This window comes from Schistocerca gregaria, chromosome 4 (genome assembly GCF_023897955.1).
Source record: "Schistocerca gregaria isolate iqSchGreg1 chromosome 4, iqSchGreg1.2, whole genome shotgun sequence".
Taxonomy (NCBI): domain Eukaryota; kingdom Metazoa; phylum Arthropoda; class Insecta; order Orthoptera; family Acrididae; genus Schistocerca; species Schistocerca gregaria.
Window position 1 is genome coordinate 271222323 of NC_064923.1, and position 16088 is coordinate 271238410.

The following is a 16088-nucleotide window of genomic DNA, read 5'->3' on the forward strand; positions in this document are numbered from 1 at the left end:
TGAAGGCTTGCAGTGGTGTGGCATCCACGGTTAAAGGTGGAACTTTGAGCCGAAGTCGACTGCACTGGACATAAATGCTGGTTAAATACCATCTGTGGATAAAATTATTCTTTTGGCCCATTTTTTTTTAATACTGAAAAGCCAAAGTGTGTTTGATGGATATATGGATACGAACTGATACAAACAGTCTCTCAAGCACAGATTCTTCTAGCTCTATATTATTGATCTAATTAATTCCAGTCACTTGCGTCCAAGAGACTTTAACTTGCTTTCAGCATATGAAAGAGGTTTGGTGCCATCTATTGTAGCTTACCACTGTCACCACTTTTGATATTATCATTGTTGTTAACCAGCAGTCTTCCCTAAAGCATGGTGTGAGCGGACATATAAATGATATAACTATTACTACTGCTATAAAATCGACAACAATTCATATACCCAGATTCTTCGAAAACTATTTTGTGATCCGAAGGAAGCCGTAGTATTTATCTAAACTAGTGGTAGTCACCTCTAGCCAACTAGTGGACGTTCCATGGTGGGTGGTAGGTGACTGGACATTTAAAACCATTTTCACCAAGTTTTCATGAAACTTTGACATTAAGACTTTGGTAATAAATTATTATTGTACGCTTTGACGTGCTGTAACTCTGCATTATAAATTTTATAAACCAAAGCTATCGACCATATTTATAAATCACCTTTACTGTAGAACTTGGGTGGGGTTAGAATATTTCATTACCAACAGAAACAGAGAAGCGGGCGGTAGGTAAAAAACGATAGTGTCAAATGGTTCTGAGCACTATGAGACTAACGTCTGAGATCATCAGTCCCCTAGAACTTAAACCTAACTAACCTAAGGACATCACGCACATCCATAACCGAGGCAGGATTCGAACCTGCGACCGTAGCGTTCGCGCGGTTCCAGACTGTAGCGCCTAGAACCGCTCGTCCACAGCGGCCGGCTAAACGGTTGTGTTCTTAGCATCGGAATCCTAAATGACATTAGCCAGTTTATCGATGTAAGATCTCCAAGCTTGTTGGACGAATGGCGGATCATCAACTTCTGTTAATTAGTAATCCGGTTTCTTCTTCTTATGATGACTTGAAAATGAGTTCCGGCCCGAAACTAGTCATCGAGTGAATAAAAAAAAGTGAAATTTGCAACTTGGGCTAGTTTTTCGTTGTACTGAATTTAGCGATTTCTGTTCGTTTTGAGTGTAAGGCATTATTGGACAAGACTGGAGATGGTCTTCGAGTCGTTGGTACCGATATCTAAATTCTGAACCGCCACTTAACTAAGAATTTTTAGTTCTTCCAGTAACATAGCTTCATAGGTGGTACCGGGGATCGAACAGGCTACTGAGTACAGCAGTCTTTCTTTTGAATGCTCTTACAAGGGGAAGACCTCAGACATGGCCAATAGATTCGATTAATATTTGACAGGCAGCTTTTATAAACCTAAAATGAAAGTCTCTAAGATATTTTAGCTCAACACTGAAGTTCGTAACACGTAATCAAATAGTTCAAATGGCTCTGAGCACTATGGGACTCAACTGCTGTGGTCATTAGTCTCCTAGAACTTAGAACTACTTAAACCTAACTAACCTAAGGACATCACACACATCCATGCCCGAGGCAGGATTCGAACTTGCGACACGTAATCGACTCTATTATGTCAGTATCTATAGATATTTGGAAACTGGGCATTTTTCATCACCTAATGTCGCGCTCATAAAGCACATTTTCCTGTAGATCCAGCAAAGGAATCGTTACGACTGCCGCTGACAGTATGCGTCCATAAGGTAAACGCTGTCCAAAGAACGCGGCGCTCGCGTTACGATCAAGGCATCTGACTGTGGAGCAGGGAACCTGTGTTCGATTCTCAATCACTTTCTGCAAGTTTTTTTATTTATATTTTTTTCAGTATCGTGGCTGGTCGGAACAGGAGGGTTAAAAAAATAAACAGTAAGGAATAGTACAAAGTAGGCAAATAAATTTTTCGAACAATTTAGATTAGTAAAGAATTACAATCTTAAGCCTCGTTATGCGAAAACAATTCGGAGTAATACTGCTGCGAATTCGTCATGAAGGACCACACACAGGTGACCGCGCGAAATTTGTTTACGGCGAGGCGTGGCGCAGAACTTCATTCGAAGGGGTTTAAATTGGAATTTAGCTTCTAGAAATGCAGCGGGAATAATTGAGCAACTGCGCGGATGCAACGGCGATCCACAGCGTAATTCATTATCAGCTTTCAGCACCAGTTTCTCAGGCGATGTTGTACATCTACAGTTACATAAATACTCCGCAAGCCACCCTGTACGACTTCTAGTCATTCCCTTAACTGTTCCACTTGCAAATAGAGCGAAGAAGAAACGACTGTTATTGTGCCTCCGTATGAGCCCTAATTTCTCGTATCTTATTTTCTTGGTCCTTACACGAAACGTACGTTGGTGGCAATAAAAGCACTGTGCTCTCACCTACTCAAATGCCGGTTCTCTAAATTTTCTCAGCAGTGTTCTTTGAGAGGAACGCCGCCTTCCCTCCAGGAATTCCCATTTGAGTTTCTGGAGCATCTCCGTAACACTTACGTGTTATTCGAACTTACCGGTAGTATATCAGGCAACTGACCTCTGAACTGCTTCGATGTCTTCCTTTAATCCGACCAGGTACAGATCCCAAACATTCGAGCAGTACTCAAGAATAGGTCGCTCTAGCGTCCTACATGTGGTCTCCTTTACATACGAACCACACATTCCCAAAATTCTCCCAATAAGACGAAGTTGACCATTCCCGTTTCCTACCACAATTCTCACATCCTCGATCCATTGCACATCGCTTTGCAACCTCATGCCCAGAATTTTAAACGACGTGACTGTGTCAAGCAGGTCACTGCTGATGCTATATCCGAACATTACAAGTTTGTTTTACCTACCCATCTGCACTAAGCTACATTTTTCGACATTTAGAGTTAGCTGTTATTCATCACACAATCCAGAAAGTTTGTCTAAGGATCCAGTATCTTCCTAGTCATTCAACTTGGACACCTTCCCGTACACCACAGCATCATAAGCAAACAACCGCAGATTGCTGCCCCGCTGTGGGTCACATCGTTTATGTATACAGAAAATAATAGCTGTCCTCTCACACGTCACTCGGTCCCTACTGACGATACCCTAGTCTCTGATGAACACTATTACTTAAGAAGTCTTCGAGCCACTCACATATCTGGCAACCTACACCTTATCCTCGTACCTTCGTTAAGAGTATACAGTGGGGCACCGTGTCAAACTCTTTCCAGAAATCTAGAAATACAGAGTCTGCCTGGTGCCCTTCACCCATAGTTGGCAGCATATTACGTGACAGAAGGGCAAGCAGAGTTTCGTAGGAGCGAAGCTTTCTAGGACCGTGCTGATTCGTGGACACTAGCTTGCCGGTCTCAAGATCGTTTATTATATTCGAACCGAGAATATATTAAAGGATTCTGCAGCAAAGTGATGTCAAGGATAATGGCCCGTAATTTTGCCGGTCCGTTCTTCACCGGTGCTTTTTTCCGGTCGCTTAGAATTTTGCGCCGGATATCGTCAGTAAGATATGCATTAAAATCGATTCCCATGAAAGGAAATGCTTTTAAATGTAAACCGAGTCAGTTTTCCTCCAGATCTTCGGAAATAATTATGTAGCTGCGTGAAGAGTGCATTCGTTAGATATTCTTTCGTTGCAGTTGCTTGAAGTAAAGTGAGGAGATGTAACTGAGTGGTGGTAAGAGCCATTGTGTGGCAACCAGGATTGAGATTTTAATTCTTTACTAATCCAAGTCCTTCAGAAATTTATTTCACTGCCTTGATATTATTCATTATTAATGATCTTATTAAGCCTACTATTCCTACCAATTACGATACAGGAGAAATTACAAATGAGAGAGAACAGCAGACTGCACTGGTTCTCTCCTCCCCAACAAAATTCCAGACGGAATGTTTCCGGACATGGGTTCCTCTTCAGACAGTCTTATGCTCACTTCCCTCTACAAGTCCTAGACGTTTGTAACGGGAATTTGCGAAATGTGTGTGCTATTTTAATCTATACTGGGGAATAACTCGATATAGAGATCAGATACAGCAAAATGTTTTAGGTAAAAGTTGTAGGCGGCAAAGAGGGTCACGCATTGCTCCTAATGACCATGACCTCAGTGATTTACAAGGTCACTTGGAGGTTGGAGTGACTTTTTTAAAATGGAAACCACAATATTCGATTCAAGATTTGAAAATTGCGGCAAATTTTACGCATAAAAATATTCACTATTCAAAGTCAAGGTTCGATGAAGGTCAAATCAGCAAATACACTTTTAGCTCCAGTAGGGACTAACTCGGAATAGGGGAGGGATACAACAAAATACAATGTTAGATCCAAACTGTAATGGGCATAAACGGTCACGTATCACTACCAACAACCATGGTCTTAGAGATAATTATCAAACGTCATTCGAATGTTGAGATTTGTTTCGTGGGAACCCCTATTTGTCACGTCGGATTTGGAAAGAGCTAAGAGAGGTTTGGGCTACGAGTTTAATTAATCATAAAAATAGATACATCCCAACACATAAATGTTACTTTGACATTTGTAAGACCAAACATAAAAAAAACGTAGATCATTGATATTGAGTGAGTCCCCTCGCATCTCATTCCTGAGGATGCCCCTTCCAATTTGTATCTAAAATTGTACGTTGCTCTGTTCCGAGACAATCCCTACTAGAACTGAAACTCTATTTGCTTATGTGACCTTCGTTGGAGCTTGCCATGACCTTGACTAATACATCATTTTATAAGCAAAATTTGCAGGTATTTTCAAACCTTGAACCAAATATACAAAAAATCACTTTAACCTCCAAATCACCTTCAAAATCACGTTCAAGGTTACGGCCATTAGTAACAATGCGTGACTCTGTTTTACCACCTACAACTTTTACCTACAATAGTGTGCTGTATCTCATCTCTATACCGAGTTATTCCTCATTATGGATTAAAACGGTCCACTTAATAGAGAGAGAGAGAGAGAGAGAGAGAGAGAGAGAGAGAGATGTTTAGACCGCCTTAGCAACGGTCCTCTTCCTGACGACTAAGCTGCAGGTTTCTGGAGATGGTCTTTCTTCACAATATTTAGATACTTTTTCTAGCCGTTAGAAGCCGAAGACAGAGGATATTATGCAGTTCTTGTCGCAGGGGCCGGCCGGAGTGGCCGAGTGGTTCTAGGCTATTCAATCTGGAACCGCGCGACCTCTACGGTCGAAGGTTCGAATCCTGCCTCGGGCATGGATGTGTGTAATGTCCTTAGGTTAGTTAGGTTTAAGTAGTTCTAAGTTCTAGGGGACCGATGACCTCAGATGTTAAGTCCCATAGTGCTCAGAGCCATTTGAACCATTTTTGTAGCAGGGAAAACAGACACCAGACTACGATATGTTGTAATGTGAACCTTTCCTACAAAGTGCCTTAATTACGACATGTTTGTCAGACACTTCGAATATTATTAATGCACATGCCATCATGGAGGATTGGCTGAAAAGAGACAAGATTTTTTAAAAAAAGGATTGAGCTATTTGTATCAGCTACATTTAGTCTTTTTTCGTAAATATGCTGTCATATGACTCCTAATTTCGTGGAATCTTGTTCACGACAGGTTGACATGATGTAGGAAGTGTCACTGATTCGCAAAAACAACGTTTGTTTTGCGTGACTATATGTAGATCACTTACTTGGCTGTCCTGCATGTAGAACTACTTTGAGGTTAATTCTTTGTTTACATGTATTACGTGAATACTAAACGATTTGTGGAACTAATTGCAGAAATATTCCTCTACGGAGTCCAAGGAAAAACCGTTGAACGACCAGTTAAAACTTTTTTTAAAAACTGTATCTACCTTGATACACTGCGTTCCCGATATCTGAAATCTAGATGCGAGAGCAAATATAGGAATCCAGATTGAATACCTTGCAATATAAAATCAGTAAAGAAACATGTTGATCAAAATGACATGCTAGGCAGTTTAGTCGTAAAGTTTTAATCATCACTCCGGAAAACGATCGATCTGCGACCACGAAACATGGTGATAGTCCTACTGTAGATATCTGCCGTACAACGCTACAATTTTTTCTCAGTTACTGATGACTTAAGTTGTAGAAGTATGCATTCTGACTGTTCCACATCGATAGTCACATCGTCGTCGTTCTGGAAATGCATGTCATGCAGGAAACAAGGAGGAGTGCTGTGTGTCACGTGAACTAGTCCTTCCTGTTATGGAATTAGCCTTGGTAGCTGCGCATTTTCGCTGGATCACAACCTGAAAATGCTAATGTACGGACAATCTTTAAAATGCGTAACCAAAATCTGTTTCTTAAGTTCAAAATTGGACGTTTACCAATCTTTAATCACATTCGTAAGATCCTACCGTGATGACCAGGTCTCCTACAGTAACTAAAAAATTTTACACACAGTTATTTACTACAGACATGTGGAGTGTGACAGTTCTTATTTCATCAAAAAGTAAGACTTCCCACAATACAGAAGAAGAGAAAAAGAAGTTGCTTCACACGCAGTTAAGTATCCAAAGTCGCAGACCTGGTATTTGTTGCAACCATTGTTCAAATGATTCAACACATCTTTTGATTGTCTAATGCTCATTATTGTAAAACAAGTTCTCTTAGGCGGGTTTGCACGAACAGAAATGCAACTCAAAAGGTTCCCGAGGCTGGGCTAGAAAACCGACTAGTTATACCAGCCGCAGGCTACAAACGAAATAAACAGAATGCGCGAAAATCGCGCTAAATTCGGCCCCATTAACAGTTTACAAATTGCATACGTCATAAAGTTCGTCTTTTACTGGTCACTGATTTTGGCGCTATATTTTGTTTGTATATTATTTCTCATGATCAGCACCTAATAAAGTATGCAGAACTGATTAATGTCTACGTAAAGGGAATCCCGGGTTTGTGACCATCTGTCTTGTATGTTATAATTTAGTTACTGATAACTTAGTTACTTTTAATTAACGACTCTTGCTCATTAATACGGGTGTGAATAGACTCAGAAAAATCAGGCGATCAGTAGTACAAGAACAGATCCCGGAAATTTACAGTAGTTTAAGCACAATCAGCACAGAAAGTTTGGACTAGGTGAAATCTTTAATTAATAATATTTTCTAAAATAATTCTGTTTGGGTTAATGTAAACACTTTATTGAAAATAAGAAAAAAAGCTCTTTAACTTGGAAATACTCCTTTCTTCCGAATTTAGCTATAAGCTCATGTGGTTTTCCAATGGATAGGTGTACAAAATTTTATGACTTCAATAACTTTTGATTACCATCATATCTGACGAAACTAATTATATTATACAACCAGGGCAACTAACTGAATGATATGAATAATAAAGGTTTCTGTGGGGAATCTGTTTCTACCATTTTGATAATATACATATTACACTATGTGATCAAAAGTATTCAGACACACACAAAAACATACGTTTTTCATATTAGTTGCATTGTGCTGCCACCTACTGCCAGGTTCTCCATATCAGCGACCTGAGTAGTCATTAGGCATCGTGAGAAAATAGATGGGGCGCTCCGTGGAACTCATGGACTTATAACGTGGTCTGGTGATTGGGTGTCACTTGTGTCATACGTCTGTACGCGAAATTTCCTCACTTCTAAACATCCCTAGGACCACTGTTTCCAATGTTAAGTGGAAAAGTGAAGGGACATGTACAGCACAAAAGCATACAGGCTGACCTCGTCTGTTGACTGACAGAGACCGCCGACGGTTGAAGAGGGCCGTACTGTGAAATAGGCAGACATCTATCCAGACCATCACACAAGAATTCCAGACTGCATCAGGATCCACTGCAAGTACTATGACGGTTAGGCAGGGGGTGAGAAAACTTGGATTTCATGGTCGAGCGGCTGCTCATAAGCCACACATCATGCCGGTAAATGCCAAACTATGCCTCGCTTGGCTTAAGGAGCGTAAACACTGGGCGATTGAACAGTGGAAAACATTTTGTGGAGTGATGAATCACGATACACAATATGGCGGTTTGATGGCAGGTTGTAAGTATGGAGAGTGACCGGTGAACGTCATGTGCCAGCGTGTGTAGCGCCAACAGCAAATATTCGGAGGCGGTGGTGTTATGGTGTGGTCGTGTTTTTCACGGAGGGGGCTTGCACCCCTTGTTGTTTTGCCTGGTACTATCACAACACAGGCCTAAAATGATGTTTTAAGCATCTTCTTGCTTCCTACTGTTGAAGAGCAATTCGGGGATGGTGATTGCATCTTTCAACACGATCGAGTACCTGTTCGTAATGCACAGCCTGTGGCGGAGTGGGTACCCAACAATAACATCCCTGTAATGGACCGGCCTGAATCCTACAGAACACCTTTGGGATGTTTTAGAACGTCGACTTCGTGTCAGGCCTCATCGACCGACATCGATACCTCTCCTCAGTGCAGCACTCCATGAAGAATGGTCTGCCATTCCCCAAGAAACCTTTCAGCACTTGATTGAACGTATGCCTGCCAGAGTGGAAGCTGTCATCAAGCTAAGGGTGGGCCAACACCAAAATGAATTCCAGCATTAGCGATGGAGAGCGCCACGAACTTTTAAGTCATTTTCAGTCAGATGTCCGAATACTTTTGATCACATCTGACTGCTTTTCATTTTTTCAGCTACCGCTTCATTTCTGATATGTCGGTCATCGGCCACCAAGACCTCCTCTTACGTTGAGGTTCCCGTTTCTTCATAAAGAGATGGTCTGCCACTTCGTTCTGCGTTATTTCGACTTTTTTGACGAAACAGGAAGTATCTAACCACTGTGTCATATGAGGAGCAATGTGAACGTATACTTCAACCGTCTCAGTATGTGCTATTGCAACGTTGTTTCGCTTCAAATGCAGAAAGCTAACTGATGCACGATTCTCCAGTATATAGTGGGGTGCGCCATTTTATTTTGGCTCCTCTGATAGAGTGGTAGGTACTGCACTGTGTCGCGGGCATTTGAGTGTTTAGCGGGACTGCAGACAGGTGTCTACAGATACATAAGAATTTTGTTAAGTAGGTTTATTTTTTCGAGATGGCTATAAAAGCTCGTAAATGCACTGCGTGAGTGGCTGTGAGGTTAACTTTCCAAACAGCTCAAACAGAACAGGTTTTGTGGCGTCTGTAACAATTCCTGTTTTCCTGTTCTTTTGTTTAATGGCAGATCAACACACTCGTATCAGCAAACCTTCGCTGTAAACGGTTTCATATTCAGGTCTATCTGTTTGTTATTTTCGTGTTAATACCTCAATGTCAATTGTAGCAATGTTGCGTCTCTACCGTTTGCCCAAGTGAGCAGTTATTCCGAAACATTATTCCGAAGTGCATAAATGATGGAGAATATGTAAACCGTCTGAATTTGTACGAGTACATTTGCTCGACACTGTCAATTATTCTTACGGCATAGGTGACAACCCAAATCCCTTAGTTGGTACACGTTTCTTCGTCTAAGATTTTCATCACTATGCATGCACACTTAAGAAATTAGAGGTTTCTGTCCTGTTTGTTATTTTTAATGTTACATTACATCAGTTGGACGAGAGGCACTTTCGACAGTACTAAATGTGATGAACTTTGCTTCCTTTTCTCAGTACTTAAACTTACTTCAATTGTGTTCAAATAGTAAATAAATTTCACAAAAGTCATTTTATGATGTCTCTCGTGAAGTGTCATTGCTTAGCTTAATCACAATACTTACGTCATAAGCAAAGTATCTCAATGAGCCTTCAGATACAAGTAAAAGATTGTTGACCATTGACGTACATTTCGCTGAGAAAGAAGCGAATCATGTCATCCAGAAGACTAGGTGACGTCAGTGTAACTTGGTACACGAAAGCGCCGCCTTCGGGTTTGTAAATGATTAGAGCTGCAGTCCTCTGCGACAGAGCAGCGTCCAGAGTGAGTTAGTGTTGTTTGTGTTTAGCGTTGTTACCAGGCCTTGTGGAGAGTGTAAGGGGGCTCGAACAGCCTCAAATGTAGAGTGATAATTGTGAAGGACTTGGAAATGTCGTTTACTCCTGTGAGACGGCGTTATTAGCACTTGACGGAGTTTCAAACGTGCCACATTGTGGGACTCCATCAGAACTGTTGGTAAAGTATCGATGTATATCGAGATTTACTCCATAATGTATCGATTTGTGTCTTCCCAATTTCTCACCGATATGTTGTTGTTGTTGTTGTTGTTGTCATCAGCCCTGAGACTGGTTTGATGCAGCTCTCCATGCTACTCTATCCTGCGCAAGCTTCTTCATCTCCCAGTACGTACTGCAACCTACATACTTCTGAATCTGCTTAGTGTATTCATCTCTTGGTCTCCCTCTACGATTTTTACCCTCCACGCTGCCCTCCAATGCTAAATTTGTGATCCCTTGATGCCTCAGAACATGTCCTACCAACCGGTCCCTTCTTCTTGTCAAGTTGTGCCACAAACTCCTCCCCAATTCTATTCCATACCTCCTCATTAATTATGTGATCTACCGATCTAATCTTCAGCATTCTTCTCTAGCACCACATTTCAAAAGCTTCTATTCTCTTCTTGTCGAAACTATTTATCGTCCATTTTTCACTTCCATACATGGCTACAATCCATACAAATACTTTCAGAAACGACTTCCTGACACTTAAATCTATACTCGATGTTAACAAATTCCTCTTCTTCACAAACGCTTTCCTTGCCATTGCCAGTCTACATTTTATATCCTCTCTACTTCGACCAACATCAGTTATTTTGCTCCCCAAGTAGCAAAACTCCTTTAGTACTTTAAGTGTCTCATTTCCTAATCTAATTCCCTCAGCATCACCCGACTTAATTCGACTACATTCCATTATTCTTGTTTTGCTTTTGTTGATGTTCATCCTATATCCTCCTTTCAAGACACTGTCCATTCCGTTCAACTGCTCTTCCAAGTCCTTTGCTGTCTCTGACAGAATTACAATGTCATCGGCGAACCTCAATGTTTTTATTTCTTCTTCATGGACTTTAATACCTACTCCTAATTTTTCTATTGTTTCTTTCACTGCTTGCTCAATACACAGATTGAATAACATTGGGGAGAGGCTACAACCCTGTCTCACTCCCTTCCCAACCGCTGCTTCCCTTTCATGCCCCTCGACTCTTATAACTGCCATCTGGTTTCTGTACAAATTGTAAATAGCCTTTCGCTCCCTGTATTTTACCCCTGCCACCTTCAGAATTTGAAAGAGAGTATTCCAGTGAACATTGTCAAAAGCTTTCTCTAAGTCTACAAATGCTAGAAATGTAGGTTTGCCTTTCCTTAGTCTATTTTCTAAGATAAGTCATAGGGTCAGTATTGTCTCACGTGTTCCAACATTTCTACGGAATCCTAACTGATCTTCCCCGAGGTCGGCTTCTACCAGTTTTTCCTTTCGTCTGTAAAGAATACGCGTTAGTATTTTGCAGCCGTGGCTTATTAAACTGATAGTTCGGTAATTTTCACATCTGTCAACACCTGCTTTCTTTGGGATTGGAATTATTATATTCTTCTTGAAGTCTGAGGGTATTTCGCCTGTCTCATACGTTTTGCTCACTAGATGGTCATGACTGGCTCTCCCAGGGCCGTCAGTAGTTCCAATGGAATGTTGTCTACTCCCGGGTACTTGTTTCGACTCAGGTCTTTCAGTGCTCTATCAAACTCTTCACGTAGTATCGTATCTCCCATTTCATCTTCATCTATATCCTCTTCCATTTCCATAATATTGTCCTCGAGTACATCGCCCTTGTATGGACCCTCTATATACTCCTTCCACCTTTCTGCTTTCCCTTCTTTGCTTAGAATTCGGTTTAGATCTGAGTTCTTGATATTCATTCAAGTGGCTCTCTTTTCTCCAACGGTCTCTTTAATTTTCCTGTAGGCAGTATCTATCTTACCCCTTGTGAGATAAGCCTCTACATCCTTACATTTGTCCTCTAGCCATCCCTGCTTAGCCATTTTGCACTTCCTGTCGATCTCATTTTTGAGACGCTTGTATTCCCTTTTGCCTGCTTCATTTACTGCCTTTTTATATTTTCTCCTTTCATCAATTAAATTCAATATTTCTTCTGTTACCCAAGGATTTCTACTAGCCATCGTCCTTTTACCTACTTGATCCTCTGCTGCCTTCACTACTTCATCCCTCAAAGCTATCCATTCTTATTCTACTGTATTTATTTCCCCCATTCCTGTCAATTGTTCCCTTATGCTCTCCCTGAAACTCTGTACAACCTCTGGTTTAGTCAGTTTATCCAGGTCCCATCTCCTTAAATTCCCACCTTTTTGCAGTTTCTTCAGTTTTAATCTACAGTTCATAACCAATAGACTGTGGTCAGAGTCCACATCTGCCCCTGGAAATGTCTTACAATTTAAAACTCGTGGTCGTGCGGTAGCGTTCTCGCTTCCCGCGCCCGGGTTCCCGGATTCGATTCCCGGCGGGGTCAGGGATTTGTTCTGCCTCGTGATGGCTAGGTGTTGTGTGTTGTCCTTAGGTTAGTTAGGTTTAAGTAGTTCTAAGTTCTAGGGGACTGATGACCATAGATGTTAAGTCCCATAGCTCAGAGCCGTTTGAACCATTTGAACAATTTAAAACATGGTTTCTAAATCTCTGTCTCACCATTATATAATCTATCTGATACCTTCTAGTATCTCCAGGATTTTTCAACGTATATAAGCTTCTTTTATGATTCTTGAACCAAGTGTTAGCTATAATTAAGTTATGCTCTGTGCAAAACTCTACCAGATGGCTTCGTCTTTCATTTCTCTCCCCCAATCCATACTCACCCACTATGTTTCCTTTTCTCCCTTTTCCTATTCTCGAAATCCAGTCACCCATGACTATTAAATTTTCGTCTCCCTTGACTACCTGAATAATTTCTTTTATCTCATCATACATTTCATCAATTTCTTCATCATCTGCACAGCTAGTTGGCATATAAACTCGTACTACTGTAGTAGGCATGGGCTTCGTGTCTATCCTGGCCACAATAATGCGTTCACTATGCTGTTGGTAGTAGCTTACCCGCACTCCTATTTTTTTCTTCATTATTAAACCTACTCCTGCATTACCCCTATTTGATTTTGTATTTATAACCCTATTTTGACCTGACCAAAAGCCTTGTTCCTCCAGCCACCGAACTTCACTAATTCCCACTATATCTAACTTTTACCTATCCATTTCCTTTTTTAAATTTTCTAACCTACCTGCCCGATTAAGGGATCTGACATTCCACGCTCCGATCCGTAGAACGCCAGTTTTCTTTCTCCTGATAACGACGTCCTCCTGAGTAGTCCCCGCCCGGAGATCCGAATGGGGGACTATTTTACCTCCGGAATATTTCACCCAAGAGGACGCCATTTAACCATACAGTAAAGCTGCATGCCCTCGGGAAAAATTACGGCTGTAGTTTCCCCTTGCTTTCAGCCGTTCGCAGTACCAGCACAGAAAGGCCGTTTTGGTTAGTGTTGCAAGGCCAGATCAGTCAATCATCCACACTGTTGCCCCTGCAACTACTGAAAAGGCTGCTGCCCCTCTTCAGGAACCACACGTTTGTCTGGCCTCTCAACAGATACCCCTCCGTTGTGGTTGCACCTACGGTACGGCCATCTGTATCGCTGAGGCACGCAAGCCTCCTCACCGATATGTCGATATCGAAATGGCATTGTCGAGTGCCAATAGTCTTTTTATATTATGTTTTCTTCACCATTTTCGGTAAATATTTGAAATTGTAGTAGGACATAATTTTACTTTCACTGTGTGAAGGAGTGTTACTACTTTTTGGGTTTTCATCACATCCAGTCTTTCTGTTTGACTGTATGAAGCAAATATGGATGGCATAAAGAAGAAGTCCGACTGCACTGGCGGGTGCCGGTGCAAATAGAATAACAAGATATCCGATGTGAAGAAATACCATTTTCAAGGCAACTAGTGTGCTCTTTCACCAAATTGGCGTTCTTCAAAGACAACTGCTGATGAACAAAAGTCTAAGTGACAAGATTGGTGGGCTGAGACGTGTGAGGGGAAATGCTGACATAATCGGCCCTGGCACTGTCAACATAAACTGTAACATTTAACCTCACCAGGCAATTTTGACTGCTGCCGTTTGCAGAAATGGAAAAAAAGAACAGGGAAGTCGACGTGAAGTCTTCCGGACAAATCCGGTATGTGACGAAACGGAACGACGGACCCATCGGACACCTTTTATTGTGCCACTTACGTCAAATGACCATTGTTAGGAAAGTGGTTATCGCCAAGCATAAACGTGCATCTTTTTCCTTTCAGTTCTCGCTCTAAGAAGGTTCAGCAGGCTGCTAGCTGCTTGAAGTACGGAATATTCAATAATAAATCAGTACTTAATATACTGCTCTAAGCGTTGCAATATATTTACAATATGCAGCTGATTTTTTTTTTTTTTTTTTGGTCGGTACGTCGATGTATATGCAACGAAAAGCGAAAGCGACCATGTGCCATACCTGCTTCGTATCAATCCTAGCATATCGTTTAGAAACAGTGGCATACGAAACAAAGAGCTCAGCAGAATTCAGACTACAGAAATGGGATTCATTAGAACTATGAATCAGGCGACTAGAAAGGAATGAGGTTAATAGAAAAGTACCTGGTACTGACGTTCCTGTTACCAGTGTCATACGCAAACGCAGGTTCAAATGGCTCTGAGCACTATGGGACTCAACTGCTGTGGTCATTAGTCCCATAGAACTTAGAACTTCTTAAACCTAACTAACCTAAGGACATCACACACATCCATGTCCAAGGCAGGATTCGAACCTGCGACCGTAGCAGTCGCACGGTTCCGGACTGCGCGCCTAGAACCGCGAGACCACCGCGGCCGGCGCAAACGCAGGCTTCAGTGGTATGGGCACATAATAAGAATGAATAGCCAAGGACATGCCCAAAAGGTATTTCAACCTGAACCTCGTAGGAAGAAGACCACGGAGAAAGACCAAAAAAATGCTGCATAGAGACTGTAAGATCAAATATGGAGGAGAAAGGACACAAACGGGAAGCCGTCCTGTAACTGAAGATCTATGAAGACAAGGAGATGGCGAGCGCTTGTACACCATATCTGTGAAACTGGATGGTGATGATGATGACGTCGATACTTTTCCGTCGATATATCGATGCATAGATAATTTTTGACCTATCTATGGTTGTTAATGACATCGATATATCGGATACCCAATATTTTTAAAAATATCAGTAGTCCTAATCTCCATTTAGCCAGCTGGTCTAATCGTGCAATATGCAGATTTGTGGATTATCCGGATGCGACAGTGGCCTGGTGTTAGACTGCTTGGGAATGCGAGGGCAGTTATACTCATCGTCAAGATCCAGTCGACCACATATGATCACCACAAAAGAGAATCGCCATATTGTCCACCAGCTACACTGCAACCTCTTCATTTCTGCGCATGTTATCCAAGAACAAGTAGTGGACTCCCACACCACTCTTGTGTCATCCCACACCATTGATTAGAGGCTAATACGGGTGGACTAGGGCATTGGCGTCCCTCGTGTTTGCTGCCACTAACATCACTACACGAACGGCTGCGTGTTAAATGGTGTCGTCACCAGGAAGTATGAATTGCAGATGTGTGGCGCCGCTTTGTTTTCAGCAATGACTGGCGGTTCAGCACCACCCAGGATGATCAGCGTCGGCGAGTATGGTGGTGACCTGGGGAAGATCCCATTCTTCTAACGTTTCGGGGAGGCACAGCTTGTTACACCTGGCGTCACGGTATGGCGAGCCATTGAGTATGACTTCGTGTTATGGCGGGTAGCGATTGAAGGAACTCTGACAGCACAGTGGCACGTCACGGACATCCTGCTCCTTCAAGTGTTACCTCTCATGCTACAGTGTAGTTGTGCCATTTTTCATCTGGACAGTGTTCATCCACACACGGCACATGGCCTTATGAACTTTCTGCGTGACGTTGAAGTAATCTCATGCCCAACAATATCCCCAAATCATCCCCCAATAGAACATATGTTGGACCA